Source organism: Oncorhynchus clarkii, chromosome 33 (genome assembly GCF_045791955.1).
Source record: "Oncorhynchus clarkii lewisi isolate Uvic-CL-2024 chromosome 33, UVic_Ocla_1.0, whole genome shotgun sequence".
Taxonomy (NCBI): Eukaryota; Metazoa; Chordata; class Actinopteri; order Salmoniformes; family Salmonidae; genus Oncorhynchus; species Oncorhynchus clarkii.
Genome location: NC_092179.1, coordinates 5,176,729 through 5,192,710, shown reverse-complemented (window position 1 = coordinate 5,192,710; position 15,982 = coordinate 5,176,729). Strand labels below are relative to the sequence as shown.

Here is a 15,982-nt window from a genome sequence, read left to right as displayed (position 1 = left end):
AACCATAATCCCAACTCATGACATTACTACCCTGCATGAATCTGCAGGTAGCTAACCAAATGGCTCTGATACGAGTAATATTACTACACAGATCATACACGTAACATTAGCTAGCTAATAGCACACTTTAACTTGAAATGAAAGTGACAAAATTATAAACGTGCAATATCTGAAAATATTGCCAGCTGGTAGGGGTGGGCGATATGAACAAAAATTCATATCACGATATTTTCCACTGTCCAGACGATACAATATACTGTTATTTATTTGACATTTTATGAGCCCTTCAAAGTAAATAAATTACAAAATATTGCTTTTAACCTTAGAGAAACAGAAAGGGGGCATTGCACTTTTTTCTTTTTTACTTCTGTGGTAAACCTGTGCCAACATGAAACATAAACAAAGCTATATAACAGTCAAATTAAACTTTTTTTTTTAAAGTAAAACCTTTTTATTTATTTATTTTACTTTTTCCTGCCAAATAAAGGAAGTGCAGTCTTTTTTCAGCATAACACTGGTCATTATGAATTCAAATTGTAAACCTTTTCAAACTAACTTCTTAAAAAAATAACCAGTCTGTATGTTTCTCAGTTCAACATGTAACAATTCACTGCCTCCCTCTTCACAACTTCCATGCCAGGAACACCAGCCTATTGACAGTTTCTGGCTTCAAAGTTGTCCTGTGGCATGTGACCACATTGCCCCCACCGCTAAATGCCAACTCAAAGGGCAAACTTGTGGCAGGGATGTATAAGTATTTCTTTGCCAGACAACTCACTTGTGGGAAGCGTGAACTCGCCACCACTCCAAAGGATCAGCCTGACTGTCTGCTGCCATCATCAGAGTGTAGCTGTCCAGCTATCGCTCCGTGACCTGTCTCTGGGTTCTTAAGATTCTTAAGGCAGGTGCACTACTGCTTTTCTTAAAGAAGCTCCCAATGCTCTTCTTGGACTTCTTTGCGGATTGTGGAGCAGTGGCAGCTTCATTCTCTCTCTCACTCTAGTCCTCTTCAAGAGAGAAGTCTCCCACGACTGTGTTCCCATACGAGGGGGGCTTCTGTCTCGGAGGCAGCTCTCACCTTCACCAGCTTCTCAGTGGTCATGTAGGTGGTCTTGAACCTTGAGTCCAGAAAGGTAGATATTGGTGAGCAGCTCATCTGTTTCAGGGTTGGTGTATTTGTCATTCAGGTAATTGAGGACCCTCATCTTAATCTCTCGGGTCAGGTTGGCTTCGCCATCATTTAATTTCAGAACCTCCATATTGAACAGGCTTCAGATAGGACACACTCACGTATGTCTCTCCTGGAGGGGCTTAAGTGCTGCCGTGATAGATTCAAAGACCTCAATGTCTTGTCAGGAGGGTGCAAGGTGTCGTGTTTTTTTGTCTGCTGCCAGGACTTGTAGGTTGGCCTTTTCCTGCTCCAGGACTATTTCTATCATCTGCAGGTGAGAACCCCACCTTGTCGGGGATTCCGTGATGAGCTTGTAGAGGGGCAGACTCAGTTTATCCTGTGCACTTATCAGGGCCTTCTGCTGCTTCCAACTATAGAAAAATGTGCTGACCACTTTCTTGCACACTGGGAAACCAGAGGTTCGTTTTGGACACTCCTCTAGTCTGGGAAACCCGAGGTTCGTTTTGGAAACTCTTCTCTGAAAAATAAAAAGGTGAAAAATAATTACATATGAATCACAATTATTCAATAGAAATAACATTGCATCTGCTGTAATTACATCAATTTACAGCATGGATACTGGACATAATTACAAATTGAATCCATCTATAGATGTACATTCAACTGTTTAAGAGAGCTATATTGCTTTAGAAAACGGGATAATTTATTGAGTAGGCTATTTATTATTAAAAGAGAGAAGATAGATTCATATATTGAAACCACAGGCTAATGTATCAATTAGAAATAAAAACAATGTAATGTTTGGATATTGCACACATTTACAAATATGATATATTTGGATAGCTGTATATATTCGGCTTAAAGTATAAGAATGATCAGGCAGTGTAGTCAGCTATAACTTCAAACAGAGGAGATAAGGAATACAATAGCTTTTTGCATTTTAAGTTGTTGTTTTTAAGTTACGTTATTTTTCTACCTAGCTCTGTGTGTTTTGGACGTTGAAACTTACCAATAGCAATGTGTAGCCTGTGTCCGAAAAAACCTAGTCTTGTGCATTTGTTTCAATTTCAATTTCAATTGTGCATTTGTTTCAATGCATTTCAATTTCAATGCTGTGACCATGTTCGATTCGCTGTCGGTAGTCATACATACTTGACGCGACTCTTTCAAGCCCCAGGATGAAAGTGCCTCCCCCAGCCCAGCTGCAATTATTTCTCTGATGTGTTGGTCTGAGAAATAAGAGGCATTTGCTTTGCAGCTTCCAGTTGTCGTCATTGTAATGAATTGTGAGGCTAATGTATGGCTCTGTGTTCCGGCATGACCATAATTCGGCAGTGGTAGAGAAGAAATGCAGCGTTAAAGGATTTAATTGGCAACTCTGTCCCGACATTCTGTATTGCGTTCTGGCAGACATGTTTTGCTGAAGTATTTATGGCTCGGGATCTCGTATCTTGGGTCTGGAGTTCGAATCAACTTTGTGAAACCGTCTTTCTCCACAGTTTGAATTGGTTCCATGTCTTTCGCTATGTGATACATAATTGCACTCGTTATCTCATTCCACTTCTTGCTCTTCTTGTCATAGGGAATACCACTAACAAATGATGCCTTGAGTGATAGCGGAATGTGGGTCTGGCTTGAAGATGTCTTGGGACTTGCTCCAGGGGGTTTGTTGCACGCATTCTGGTAGATTCCTCATATTCGTGCACACGCAGGGTTTTCAGGTGGTGAAAAAGGTTGCTGGTGTTTCCACCTTTGCCTAGCACAATGCACTGATAACTTACACAGTACTGTTTGTTGGTCGAGGTCGGATATCTTAAAGCCAAACCAGTTCCAAACAACAGAAGCCCTCTTTCTTCGAACCAATTCTTTGTTGTCCTGCAAATCAACCTCAATAGCGTTATTTTCCTTGTCTTCAGTCATCCTCAATGCTTGCTTACACTTTTGCGCTTGATTTTTGGACACTTTTGCTAACGAAAGGAGTTTACTTCACTAAATGTTTGCTTACTCTGCAGTTGCGGATGCTTGTTTGTTGACTTTGATTGGCAGGCCGATTGTGTGTAACGTCCATGCTTCTAGTTGTTTTTATTTGCTAAAAAAGGCTGTGTTCTTAGTGAAAGAAACAATTTGAACTAGCCCACTAGGCTGTATGACTCAACTGAAAATTTGTGAAAAAAACAAAAAAACGTCTTATTTCATACATTTATTAGTTTATTAGGATATGCACGATACGGCAAAATCCATACCATGGCACAACGTCATACCAGTATTCACATTCATACCGGTATACCACCCACTCCTACCAGTTAGACTATCGTACATGAATGGATGCTTCTCCCTCTGCCCCAGATGCCATGGTTGCCCTTAGTTTGAAGACGTAACCTGGAGACAGGTTTTCTCCATCTCCTTAGCTATCATACTCTATTTCCACTGATTTCAAAACTCGGTCCTCCAGAAAGTGGAGAGCAACACTTATGCAGTTTTAATACGTGATAACTTTTTTTTTAAGCCACGATAGAGATGATTACCTACTACACATACTGACCAGCTCAAATAGACAGAAGCATGCTACACGGCAGACAAATCCAAACTCATCTCTCGGCATGTCCAGCCTACTCATTATCTCAGCCAATCATGGCTAGCAGGAAGGTTCCTGCCTTTTTCTGTGGCTAAACCAACTAGGCTCGTAATTTAACAATTGTATTTGTATTTACAGATGGCATACAAGTTTGTTATTAAGGCACATGAAACTTCACATGTTCCAGAAGGCATTTCTGCCCAAAAACACATTTAGATTTTTAGTGACACTCGACATACGCCTATATACCTCAATCACACCAACTACCTCGTACCTGAGTACACTGACTTGGTACCAGCATTCCTTGTATATAGCCTCATTGTTATTTTATTGTGTTACTATTTTTTTATTTGTTAATTTTCTTACTTTTGAATTGTATTGTTGGGAAATTGACTCGTAAGTAAGCATTTTGTGGTAAAGTCTACACCTGTACTCTGCGCATGTGACAAATAAGTTGTAGTTGCCCTTTAATTCAATTGTGCACCAGCAAGAGAGCGTTGTGTTTGGTAGCACTGTTTCTGTAGCGGTGCTTCATAGGATGGGAGAGTTTACAAAACAAATGCCCACATGATTGATACAAATCATCATGATTTCATTCTGCTAGGTAGGCCTACTTTGCAATCAACTTTTAATTGGTAAGGTTTTTGGGAAAAGCCTTTAGAAATGACTGTTTAGGCATGCTAACTGGCTACACAACCACACACAGGCGCGCGCACAAGAAGAGGCATTACTTCTTCTGATAGTTGCAGGAATACGATTTACTGATGCATTCTTTTCAGGAATTGAGAAACGAGTGCAAAGGACTACTTTTCTAATAAGTTAGTTCAATACATTTAACTTTCTGTGCTCTGTCCGGAGGCTCCACCAATGATTTTCTTTCCTTCAGATCTACATGGTTCACGTGGCTGCTCGAGATCAAAACGGGATCAAAAGAGCTACATCAACCCTGCCGAACATTTCGCATATCTGGGAGCATTTTTACATTTATTTTCATTGTTCGAGTACTCACAGGATTTTTTTTTTTTAGTACTTGAATGGGAAAAAATAGATTTTTAAAACACAAGGCCAGCACTGGAAAAGAATGCACGCATTTATCTATATGCCAACAAATTGCAACAATGACTAATTTATAGGCAAGATAAATCCTAATTGCTACATTTCCCCATATAGAGCGCATATATTCAGTCAATGAAAAAGAAAGTGCCATTTAAGATTAATTTATTGAAACCGGAATATCAATTTGTTCTATTATATCGTGGAACACAGTATTCAATTTCGTTTATTCTACCTGTTCTTTAGAATTGTATAAACGGATGAACAATTCCACATTGAACACTGCATGGTGATGCACGGACACAACATCTGTTTGGTAAGAAGGCATGTGCTTAATGATTCTGATGTTTAGGGTTATAGCCAAGGCTAACCAATTCTAAAATGGCACTAGCAGTTAGAAAACTAGTGAAAAATGGGTTGGGGTTCGCCAAAGGGGCTAAGTAGCCAGCTAGCTTCCCATCCACGAAGACAAGCCCCACCTCCTCCATATTCATAACGTGGGACTACCCATTCAACATCAGCTTGGCTGAATGCGGCTGGGCCCAGGTCATCTTAAGCTCATCGACGAAGTCTGGAAAAAGAGGCAAGCGGTGCTTGACCGATAGCAGATATTCCCCACCAAACCTGAATGCCTTCCGCCATGCAGGGAGGACGGCCACTCCACTGACAAGCGTGCAGCCGCTTGGTGACATAGCTCAATGAGAGACGCGCTAGAAGCTCAGGATTCCCCTGCTACATCCGTATCAAGGATGTGTGGCTGCCCCAAAGCCAAACCCTCCATCACAGTCTCAGAAAAAAAAGTTAACCAGCCAGAGAAACCACGTCGTCATCCGAACACGAGTCCTATGTAACAGTGAAGGACACCGACATATCAGCCAGCACTATATCGCCATGCTGGGAGTACAGATCCATGTGATTCGATTACGAACCCAGATCCACCCTCGTATCCTGAAACTCAGACTCCACCAAGGTACAGGCACCCACGGGAGGAAAGTGAACTTCTGTCTCACCAAACCTTCTAAGGAAAGTTGCACGCCTCTCGAGAGAGCTTAGGCGCAGCCAGCGACAGTCATCGCACGAGCTGGTTTGGTCCAGAACAGCCTGAGCATGCACGTTTCAATTAATCAATCAAATGTATTTATAAAGCCTTTTTTACATCAGCCGATGTCAAAGTGCTATACAGAAGTTACACTTACCATAATATATAATTGAATCACATCAGGTGTCATTCTAATGTTACTCAGTAGAGGGCGCTAGCGTGCACTCTCCCTATAGCTATGTTGTACAGAGTTGGGAACTGTCTGTTTTATTATTTGAGTTCTAATGTATATGTTATTTATAACTTCAAAATGCATATTAGAAAGAAAGCTTACTGTTCTAATTCATTCAAAAACGACTCATCTTGTTTTGAACACAAAGCATGCCTCTGAATCCAGGCCATGTCCCAGTATCTAATGTTAGGTTTCTGGCAATTCACGAATGGATAGTGGAGAAATGCAAGATTACATGCAGGGGGAAACATGACGTCGCACGATAGGAGAGAGTTTAGGAGATCTTATACGGTTTGTTCTATGGTCATTTTCATGAGCTAGTCACTTTTTGTAAATTTAAGCATTTATGTAATCGGAAAAAACACACACGCTTCATAATTCATAAAGCTCATGTTAACTGATTCTTATTATCTCAGATCATAACGTGTACGATCTCCTAAGCCTGTGTAAACCTATTTTCGGCGTTTATCCCAAAACCGATTATTTCCCCCCCTATGAATGGCTGAAAGAACCAGCAGTAAGGGCGTATTCATTATGCCGATTGTTGCCAAAGTTTTGCAACAGAACCCGTTTACTTCAAACGGAAACCATTTTGCAACAGAAAGGAGAGTTTCCATTTGACAAATTCCGGTAGGTCCCTCCGTTTCGTTCTTGAACGGTGAACTGTTTCCGTTGCAAGAGGTAATGAATGCACCCTGATCTTCCCTCATTCTGTTTGAATGCACAAAAGCTTTTAACGTATGTGTTTTCTACTTTCCATAGCATAGGATCAACAGCCTAGTAATAACATGCGCGTTTCTTATTTCAAACTCTGAGAGCAAACGGTAGTCATCGAAATGTAAACTTGCTGGCTAGTTAGTAGTTGCCAGCTAACGAGACCATTCCAGTAGTTTATCCGGTCTGAGATCATTAGCTAGCGAACTACTTACTAATCAGAACCAAAAGCAACACATACAGCAAACTCTCCAAAGTGTGTAATTTTAACCATTTCTATACAGCGTGCAAGCCAGACAACTTGGTGCATTTTGTTGATTTACTAGCTGGCTAACAGTTAGCTGACGTTCGCTAATGCTAGAAAGCCAAGTTGATTAGCCTAGCATAGCGCTCTTACCTTTGTAAAGCTACAAATACGGCCGTTAAACACCAACAGGAGAAAGTTAAACGAATTAAAAAGAAACAAATCCTTTTAAAATGTGCGACAATGGCTTCTTTGCAAATCTCGATCATTACAGTATATATTCATTTGCAGGTTTATTTTAACTGCTGTATGGTCTGTAGCTCTGACCCCGTTTTCTGAAAATCCGCCATTTTGTTTTACCTTTCAAGGTCCAAACATGTTTACGTGAATGAAGTGACATCCTCTATTTTGAAGCGTGTTACATTTGTATCTATAGTGGTATACAGTTTTATGAAGCTGGTCTTATTGTAAAATATAGTATACATAAGGATTTCGTAACACTTTAATGCAACTTTTTTTTGTGTTGAATATTTCACACTACACATCTGTAAGGATTAGTTGGATGTTTTTATCAATCGGCTAGTTCTGAATGGCTTCCATATTTACCAGCCGTTTGCCCTATCCTTGTTCCTACAATGCAAACCTAACTTAAACCACAGGTCTGTTACAGGTTGTCTTTATTGCAGTCGCGCTGCACAGCTCAGAAGACCCCTATAATTCAATTAAAGGGCTTTATTGGCATGGGAAACATGTGTTAACATTGCCAAAGCAAGTGAGGTAGATAATATATAAAGTGAATATATAAAGTGAAATAAACAATAAAAATGAACAGTAAACATTACACATACAGAAGTTTCAAAACAATAAAGACATTACAAATGTCATATATATATATATATATATATATATATATATATATATATATATATATATATATAGTGTTTTAACAATGTACAAATGGTAAAGGACACAAGATAAAATAAATAAGCATAAATATGGGTTGTATTTACAATGGTGTGTGTTCCTCACTGGTTGCCCTTTTCTCGTGGCAACAGGTCACAAATCTTGCTTCCTATATCATATGGATGTGGTCCATGAGAACACTTATCCAAGCGCAAACACGATTACACGATTACAAAAAAGACAACCTGGAACGTCACCGATAACATGAAATATATTGACCAATCAGATGCAAGGTCCAGAAAACATAACTGCGATTTCGGCGGGCGGTAACAAGCTCTATCTTTGTTTATTTGGCACAACTGTACTGTGACTAGGGTTGGCATGGCAGATAGGTCAGATGGTAGCATTAGGGCAATTGATAATGATGATAAAACTATTTACACCTGTTGAGAATAGACCTGTAAAGCACAAGACCACTCTAGACGAAGAGTTGGAGTAGAAAGTTCCACAGTTAAGGTAGTGTTATGTTCCCCAGTTTCTGTGTTGTAGTTTGTTTATTTGCATGTGTGTATTTCAGGAAAATGCTTCCTGAAATCCCTCAAGCAGCTGATTGGTCGACTCCATGGCTAATTGGAGAGCTGACCCCGCCCCTCGTCAAGACGCAGCTGTCTCCAATTACCCATTCCTTCTGAAGCTATATGAAAGCCAGTGTTCTGTTCAGAAGAGAGATTGCAGAAAGATTGATTGTGATTTAGAGAGATCATGGCTGAGAGAGAGGAGGCTGATGGCCATTATGTTTGTTGTTTCTGAGAGTGATACAGGCAGTTGGTCTGTACTGTGTTAGTTTGTTGCATTATCAGATAGAGCTTATTTGATGTCCTTTGTTTGTTAGTGAAATTGTTTCATTTGTTCCCAGGGGGTAAGGGGAAGGCACCTAGGGAGTGCTTAGGCAAGATGCCCGCGGGCATACATATACCCGTAGTATATTCACTGTCTAGGCACACTAGGTAAGACCTGGGCGGACCATCCCCTGTATTTTGGTTAGGGCACCAAGTGGTGCTAAATTAGGTAAGTAGTGGTTAGGCAGGTAAGATAGGAGAGGGGGCTTTGATATTTACTTTGCTTTGGTTCCGTCCAGCCCCTTTTACCGTGTGAAGGAAACAATTCCTAGTAAGCGGTAAATTCTCTGCCTTTTGTCATCCTTACTCACACCTACAGTCCATACCTCTTTCGCTTCACGGAGAGTTGAGTTGTAGCAGGGTGTTGTGTTCCCTCTTCATAGAGGCGTAACAGGTAGTTCCCAGAAACAGGAAGTAAGTACTTTCAGCCATTGCATTTTACAAAAGCAATTAGGGAAGAGATTGGGGTGATTAACCCAGCGATTTGGCATCCTTATGGGAAGGAACTGATCATTGCAAACAGTGAAATTCAGCAGGAGAATGTTTTGAGATTGAACTCACAAAATGGGAGTTAGCACTGGGAATGTGACATTTCACCTATGTCTAAAATGAGAGTAATTGTTGGGATGTCATTGGAAATGATCATGGAAGAAGTTGAGGCTTCCCAGAAAGGAGGACAAGTTATTGATGTGAAAGGGATCAAAAGCAAAAAAGAGTGGCAGTCGATTAGACACTGCAACTGTACTGTTACAATTTGAAGGGAACCTGCAGAATAGGGTGCAGCTAGGATCACTCGGTGTGCAAAGGTAAAATGAGATGTGCAAAGTGTGGTAGGGATCACAAGCAGTGGTGATTTTAGCATGTAAATCTTGGTGGCATACAAAAAAATGGGAATCATGCCAACACAACACAACACTATACAATACATTCATTGCACTATATGGTGGCAAACGGTGGCCACAAACTGTTAGGGCCTACATAAAGCTGAATCCTTACCACCGCTACACCTGGCTATCAGCGGAGCCTTGTCTGGCAGCGAAACAGTTCATTCAGCCTCATAATTTGCCATTTTAGAAAACATAGCTGATATGGATGACTTGCCAATGTATTCAAACTTTTCTGGTCCATGGCCTTATCCCCTTTTTCGTGATAGACAGTTGGTAGTTACCATCTTGTCTCATTGCTGCAACTCCCCTACGGACTCGGCGCAGGTCGAGAGCCAAGCCGCAATGCTTCTTGACACACTGCTCGCTCAACCCGGGAACCCAGCTGCACCAATGTGTCGGAGGAAACACTTTCGAACTGATGACCGAAGTCAGCTTGCAGGCTTCTGGCCGCCACAAGGAGTTGCTATAACACAATGAGACAAAGACATCCCGGCCGGCCAAACCCTCCCCTAATCCGACGACACTGGGCCAATTCTGCGCCGCCTCATGGGTCTCTCGGTCACAGCCGGCTGTGACACAGTCAGGGATCGAACCCGGGGCTGTAGTGGCGCCTTAGCACTCATTGTTGGATTTGCGATTTCCAACTTGTAATGTTTATGTCCAATGGCCGATGAGCACCAATATGTTTTAATCTATCCAGTAGATTGCTGACTTGATGCATGAGGATGACTGCTTGCTAGCTAAGGTTTTGAAAGTATGATGTTGACATGATCAGTCCAATCAAATCTAGATATAATGTGATTTGACAATTTTATCTATGGCCAATGACCTTGAACCTTCTTGGATGGGCACTTCTAATGTAAGTCTATGGCAGTCCCCAAGGGGCTTGAATTTTCTAGCTCTACCTGTAGATTTTGTGGTGACGTAGTGTCCTCATGAGTGACAGAACACTGAGCCAATCACGACGCAACTAGAGAAAATGACCAACCCCTATGCACCGTATTTTCCACTGGCTGCCCCACCACCACAGAAAGCACTGAGCTAGGCTGAAACACCTGCATTTTGGAGTTGCCTTATTCAAGAAAGCTAAAAAGAGACCATGTCTGTATGCAGCTTTATTAACTCAATTATTTTTTTTACATTGTTTGCAAAGTGATATGCGACTTGTTTTAATGCCAAAATAATATGCCAGCTAAACAGGTGGAGCTCTGCATGAATGACGCATTGCCACTGATCACAAGTATGGGAAATGTGAGCCTGATGCTAAAGTTAAATGTTGTGACGGAGAACAGTGCAGCATATGGAGGATGTGAAGTACAACAGAAAGCCATGGAAGCGCACAGATACAACATTACAATGTATCCTATGCTGAGGCTGTTCGGAAAGTGAATAACAAACCAAGTGTTCAAAATACTCTAGATACAACATGGATAGTGGTCTCTCCGAGGACGCCAGTGGAATCTCAGCTCAACATTGTTAATGTGATATGCAAGCATAAATTATCGATAACAGAGAACCATGGTAGTAGATCGTGTTGACTTCTTGGCCTTTATGTGTAGGGCAATCAATATGACTGCAACACATAAGAGCAGGACTGCACAAATAAAATAAGTAGTGAAGGCAGCCAAAGACATTCTGGGGATTTCTGAAGTTACGGTAGAGGTGATACATCGGTTGCTGGAACCGAATGGCAAATGATCAGGATAATACATAGTGTTATGGTGTTCCTTGTTGTCCAATGGAACGCTAGGAGTTTGAAAGCCAATGGAAAGGAATTTAAGTTTATACATGATTTAGATGTTTTACCGGACATGGTGTGTGATTACAAGAAACATTTCTTAAACCTCAATTGGATTATATTATACCTGGGTTTATCTCAGTGAGAAGTGATAAAATAGAAGGTTCAGGTGATGGGTGTGCTATATTTATCAAATAAGTTGTAGCACATAAAGCAATTCATGGTTTAAAAGAACATGAATGTGTGGCAGTGGAGATTTGTGGAGAAGGGGGTAATATCACATTGTTTAATTACAATAATCATTTTATGCCCATTTCTGTATGTATATATATATATATATATTTTTTTTAACCTTTATTTAAATAGGCAGTCAGTTAAGAACAAATTCTTATTTTCAATGACGGCCTAGGAACAGTGTGTTAACGCCCTTGTTCAGGGGCAGAACGACAAATTTTCACCTTGTCAGCTCGGGGGTTTGATCTTGCAACCTTTCGGTTACTAGCCCAATGCTCTAACCACTAGGATACCTGCCGCCCCAATGAATGAAACATACTTGTGAAATCCAGTTCAGGTGATAAGGAGATAAAGTGTGGAGATGTAAATGTGCGTAACCGCTTGTGAGGCAGCAATATCACAGATGACAATAGTTTAGTGGTTAAAGATTTTATGGAGCGCAGGGGACAAGTTTGTATAAATGATGGTCTGGGTACACGGGTAAATGTGAGTTAATAAAGCTGCATACAAACATGGTATTTTTTTTGCTTTCGTAAGGCAGCTCCAAAATGCAGGTGTTTCAGGCTAGCTCAGCGCTTTCTGTGGTGGTGGGACAGCCAGCGGAAAATATGCCACATAGAGGTTTGGTAATGTTCTCTAGTTACACCTTGATTGGCTCACGGGGACACTATGTCACCGCAAAGTCTACAGTGAGACCTCGAAAATTCAAGCCCCTTGGGTGCTGCCATAGATTTGCATAAGAATTACCCATCCAAGAAGACTCAAGGTCATTGGCCACAGATAAAATTATGTAAATTCACGTTGTAGCTTTGATTGTACTGATCATGTCAACATCATACTTTCAAAATCGTAGCTAGACAAGCAGTCATCATGCATCAAGTCGGCAATCTACTTGCAAATCCTTGTCATATGAAGATAAATTATATATAAAACATATCGGTGCTCATCGGCCATTGGACATAAACATTACGCAACAAGTTTGAAATTGCAGATTCAACATTGAGTGGTTTGGAACGAATCAGTAGCTAACTCCAAGCATTGCGAAGCAATCACTAACCTGCTATTCAGTGGAGAGGGTGTTTGGTCCAAGTCTGCTACTTTAAGGGTCTCTTTTCCAAGCTTAAAAGGATAAACATTCCCATGCTACACCATGGGCCAGAAAAGGTTGGATATATTGGCCATGCTGTCAATCCAGCATGACTTCTACCACGTTCAAAACGACTGGAAACTCGGAATTGGGAAATCTCAGCAAGTTCAAGACAACTGGGAACTCCGGGGGGAAGAAGAAAAAAAAACTAACTCAAACTGGAAAAATATGTTTTGAACGGTCCTCCAACTCTGAATTCCAAGTCGAGAACTCGGACCTCTTTCTAGAGCTCCGACCTGAAGATCACTAACGTCATGATTCGACATTGTTTTTTTCAGAGTTCCCAGTTGTCTTTGAAAGCATCATAAATCCAGAGAATGCCAGACTTTGATGACGAAATTTGATGACAAAACTTGCCCACAAGAAGGACCGCCGGCCCACTTTCCTGTTCAAGCGAACACAGCACAACAAGGTGAGTCCAATAATGTATTGTGTGCTGCTGCATAAATTATGTAATATGCAAAGGAGATATGTATACTGTAGCTAAGAAAGTAATACAAAGCGTATGTTGTGTACTAAGCTGTTAGTAGCCTATGTGCCTCACCCTACTGTTTTAGAGAAATGTCATCAACGAATATTGTAAGAGCTTTCATTGTCTATGTTTGTGCCCCCTTTATTTATCCAACGGTTCTGACTTGGTGTACAGGGAGAATACTGTAAGAAAAGCCCATGTTCTGAATTCTGTCGCTGTACATTTCAAAAGCGCTGAACAAATAGTTATATTGACTACGTCTTTCTTAGCTCGCTCATTAATGTCTTTATCTAAATTACGGATTCCCTCTTATCCGCTTGTCGTCCCAATGTGCCACAGCGTGTACATCTCAATTGTCAGTTGAAACCACATTTATTTAAGCAAGTCAGCTATGTTTTTTTTAAAGGAAGTAAATGAGGCTTAATTAACTGTTTTGCTGCAAGACAAGGCTCTGCTGATAGCCAGGTGTAGCAGTGGTAAGGATTCACTCCATGGTGCTGAAGAGAAAGCTATGCTGTTGGGACAGCTTTATATAGGCCTAACTGTTTCTCACTGTTATCGTGCAATTCATGTATTGTTTAGTGGCTTTGCTGGCATGCAAATATATACCTTTTTATATATATTTTTTTACTTTGCCCCACCAAGATTTACATGCTAAAATAGCCATTGGGCAGTGATCATTTCCCAGTCATGTGCATCATAGATCTTCACATACTGTAGCAGTCAAAAGTTTGGACACACCTACTCAATCAAGGGTTTTTCTTTATTTGTATTATTTTCTACATTGTAGAATAATAGTGAAGACATCAAAACTATGAAATAACACATACGGAGGAATCATGTAGTAACCAAAGAAGTGTAAGGGAGACATGTCCTTGAGTGGCCCTACTCAACCGTAGCATTGAGGTTCCTTTGTCTTCTTCAACCTCGTGTTGCGTTTTGGGGTGGTGACTAATCGTAGACCTCGGCAGCAGCGCGTGGTCATCCTCGTCTGGTATGTTAATTCTTAACTCAAATGCTTGTTCTAGAGTTTTCCCTATTAACGTTTCACTTTACTGTGGCAATTGTGATTGAATCAATGCAATATTAGCCACTTTTAATGCAACAAAACGAACTGCAATAATTGTATTTTTTGTTTATAATTTTTTTTAAACTTTTTTTTTTACCCCTTTTCCCCCCCAATATCGTGATATCCAATTGGTATTTACAGTCTTGTCCCATCGCTGCAACTCCCTTATGGACTCGGGAGAGGCATGCGTCCTCTGAAACACAACCCGGGTTCTTGATACACTGCTCGCTTAACCCAGACAACGCTGGGCCAATTGTGCGCTGCCTCATGGGTCTCCCGGTTGCAGCCGGCTGTAACACAGCCTGGGATCGTCCCTGGGTCTGTAATGACGCTTCTAGCACGGCAATGCTGTGACTTAGACAGCTGTGCCACTCTGGAGGTGACTATGCAGGAGATTTTGTTGTAAGCCGATCTCTTCGGAGTAGGACTCTATTGCATTGACACGCACTACTCAGCCCATACTCTACACAGACCGGTGTGGCATAAACAATCAGAGCTGCAGTAGGCCTATATGCAAATAGACCATTGCCATGGATCTGTGCCATATTACTTTTAACTGGATTGTGTTTACAACATAAGCAGTCGTGAGTGCATGTGGCCACGTGTGCACATTTAGTTCATATCCTTTACTAGTTAGTGAGTTCACTGTGCACTGTGATTACTATTATTTGACCATGCGGGTCATTTATGAACATTTGAACATCTTGGCCATGTTCTGTTATAATCTCCACCCGGCACAGCCAGAAGAGGACTGGCCACCCCTCATAGCCTGGTTCCTCTCTAGGTTTCTTCCTAGGTTTTGGCCTTTCTAGGGAGTTTTTCCTAACCACCATGCTTCTACACCTGCATTGCTTGCTGTTTGGGGTTTTAGGCTGGGTTTCTGTACAGCACTTTGATATATCAGCTGATGTAAGAAGGGCTATATACATTTATTTGAGTTATTAGCCCAGTCATAGGTCATTTGTAGTCAGCAATAGGGGAGTGATTGCTTCCTACAAGAGCACAAAACATGTACATTTCTATACATATTTGAAAAGCGAGTCAGGTAAAGAGCTTTTTTTTTTTGTCTTAAAGGGGTAGTGTTATATTTTGAGACTGGCTTGAAAAAACTAAGTAGCCAATAGGCAGAGGGTGGTGTGATTTGTCTGATTCGCTGTAATAATGGTATGAGAATAATGCATTTCATTTTGTAAAGTGGCTTCTTGCATCAAACACAACATGTTCAGTCATCTTGTCTGAAGGACAAGTGGATAAACAGGTTAATGTCAAGCCCTGCATGTTTGAATGTAGGCCTACATTAAACACCACACATTGGCTGCTACTGTAGGCTGAATGATAGAACAGCTATTTACATGTAAAAATGTTTATAGGATGCATTTTCTCCATTGTTTTTGATGGTAGCCCAATCTGGTAGACCTACATTATGACCAAATAGCCACAGTAGCCTACATAGCCACTGTTAACTGTAACTTCCTATGCGGGTACAGTACAGCCTCGGAATTCACAGTAAACATTCACCTTTCAAGTTTGCACTCAGCAGTCCTTTAAATTTGCTCAGTGCTGTAAAAAAATTAGATGGAACATTGGTCTGGAGTCTACTTCCTGGGAGATCCAAATCAACAGGGAGGCGTTGGTCAGGGTTGC

General features: G+C 41.0%; 1 protein-coding gene across 2 annotated transcripts in view; it reads right to left on the bottom strand.

Annotated features, from left to right (window-relative positions):
- Positions 1–7,347, bottom strand: part of LOC139392654 (transcription initiation factor TFIID subunit 6-like) — a 65,950-nt gene extending 58,603 nt beyond the window's left edge. Inside the window, exon 1 of one of the 2 annotated variants that reach the window (XM_071140794.1) lies at positions 7,143–7,347. The gene's annotated coding sequence lies outside the window, so the exon portion shown is untranslated. Of the gene's footprint in view, positions 1–778; positions 803–7,142 lie in introns of those variants that run through there. The other variant, XM_071140795.1, reaches the window with a different exon arrangement.
- Positions 7,348–15,982: the final 8,635 nt, after the last annotated feature.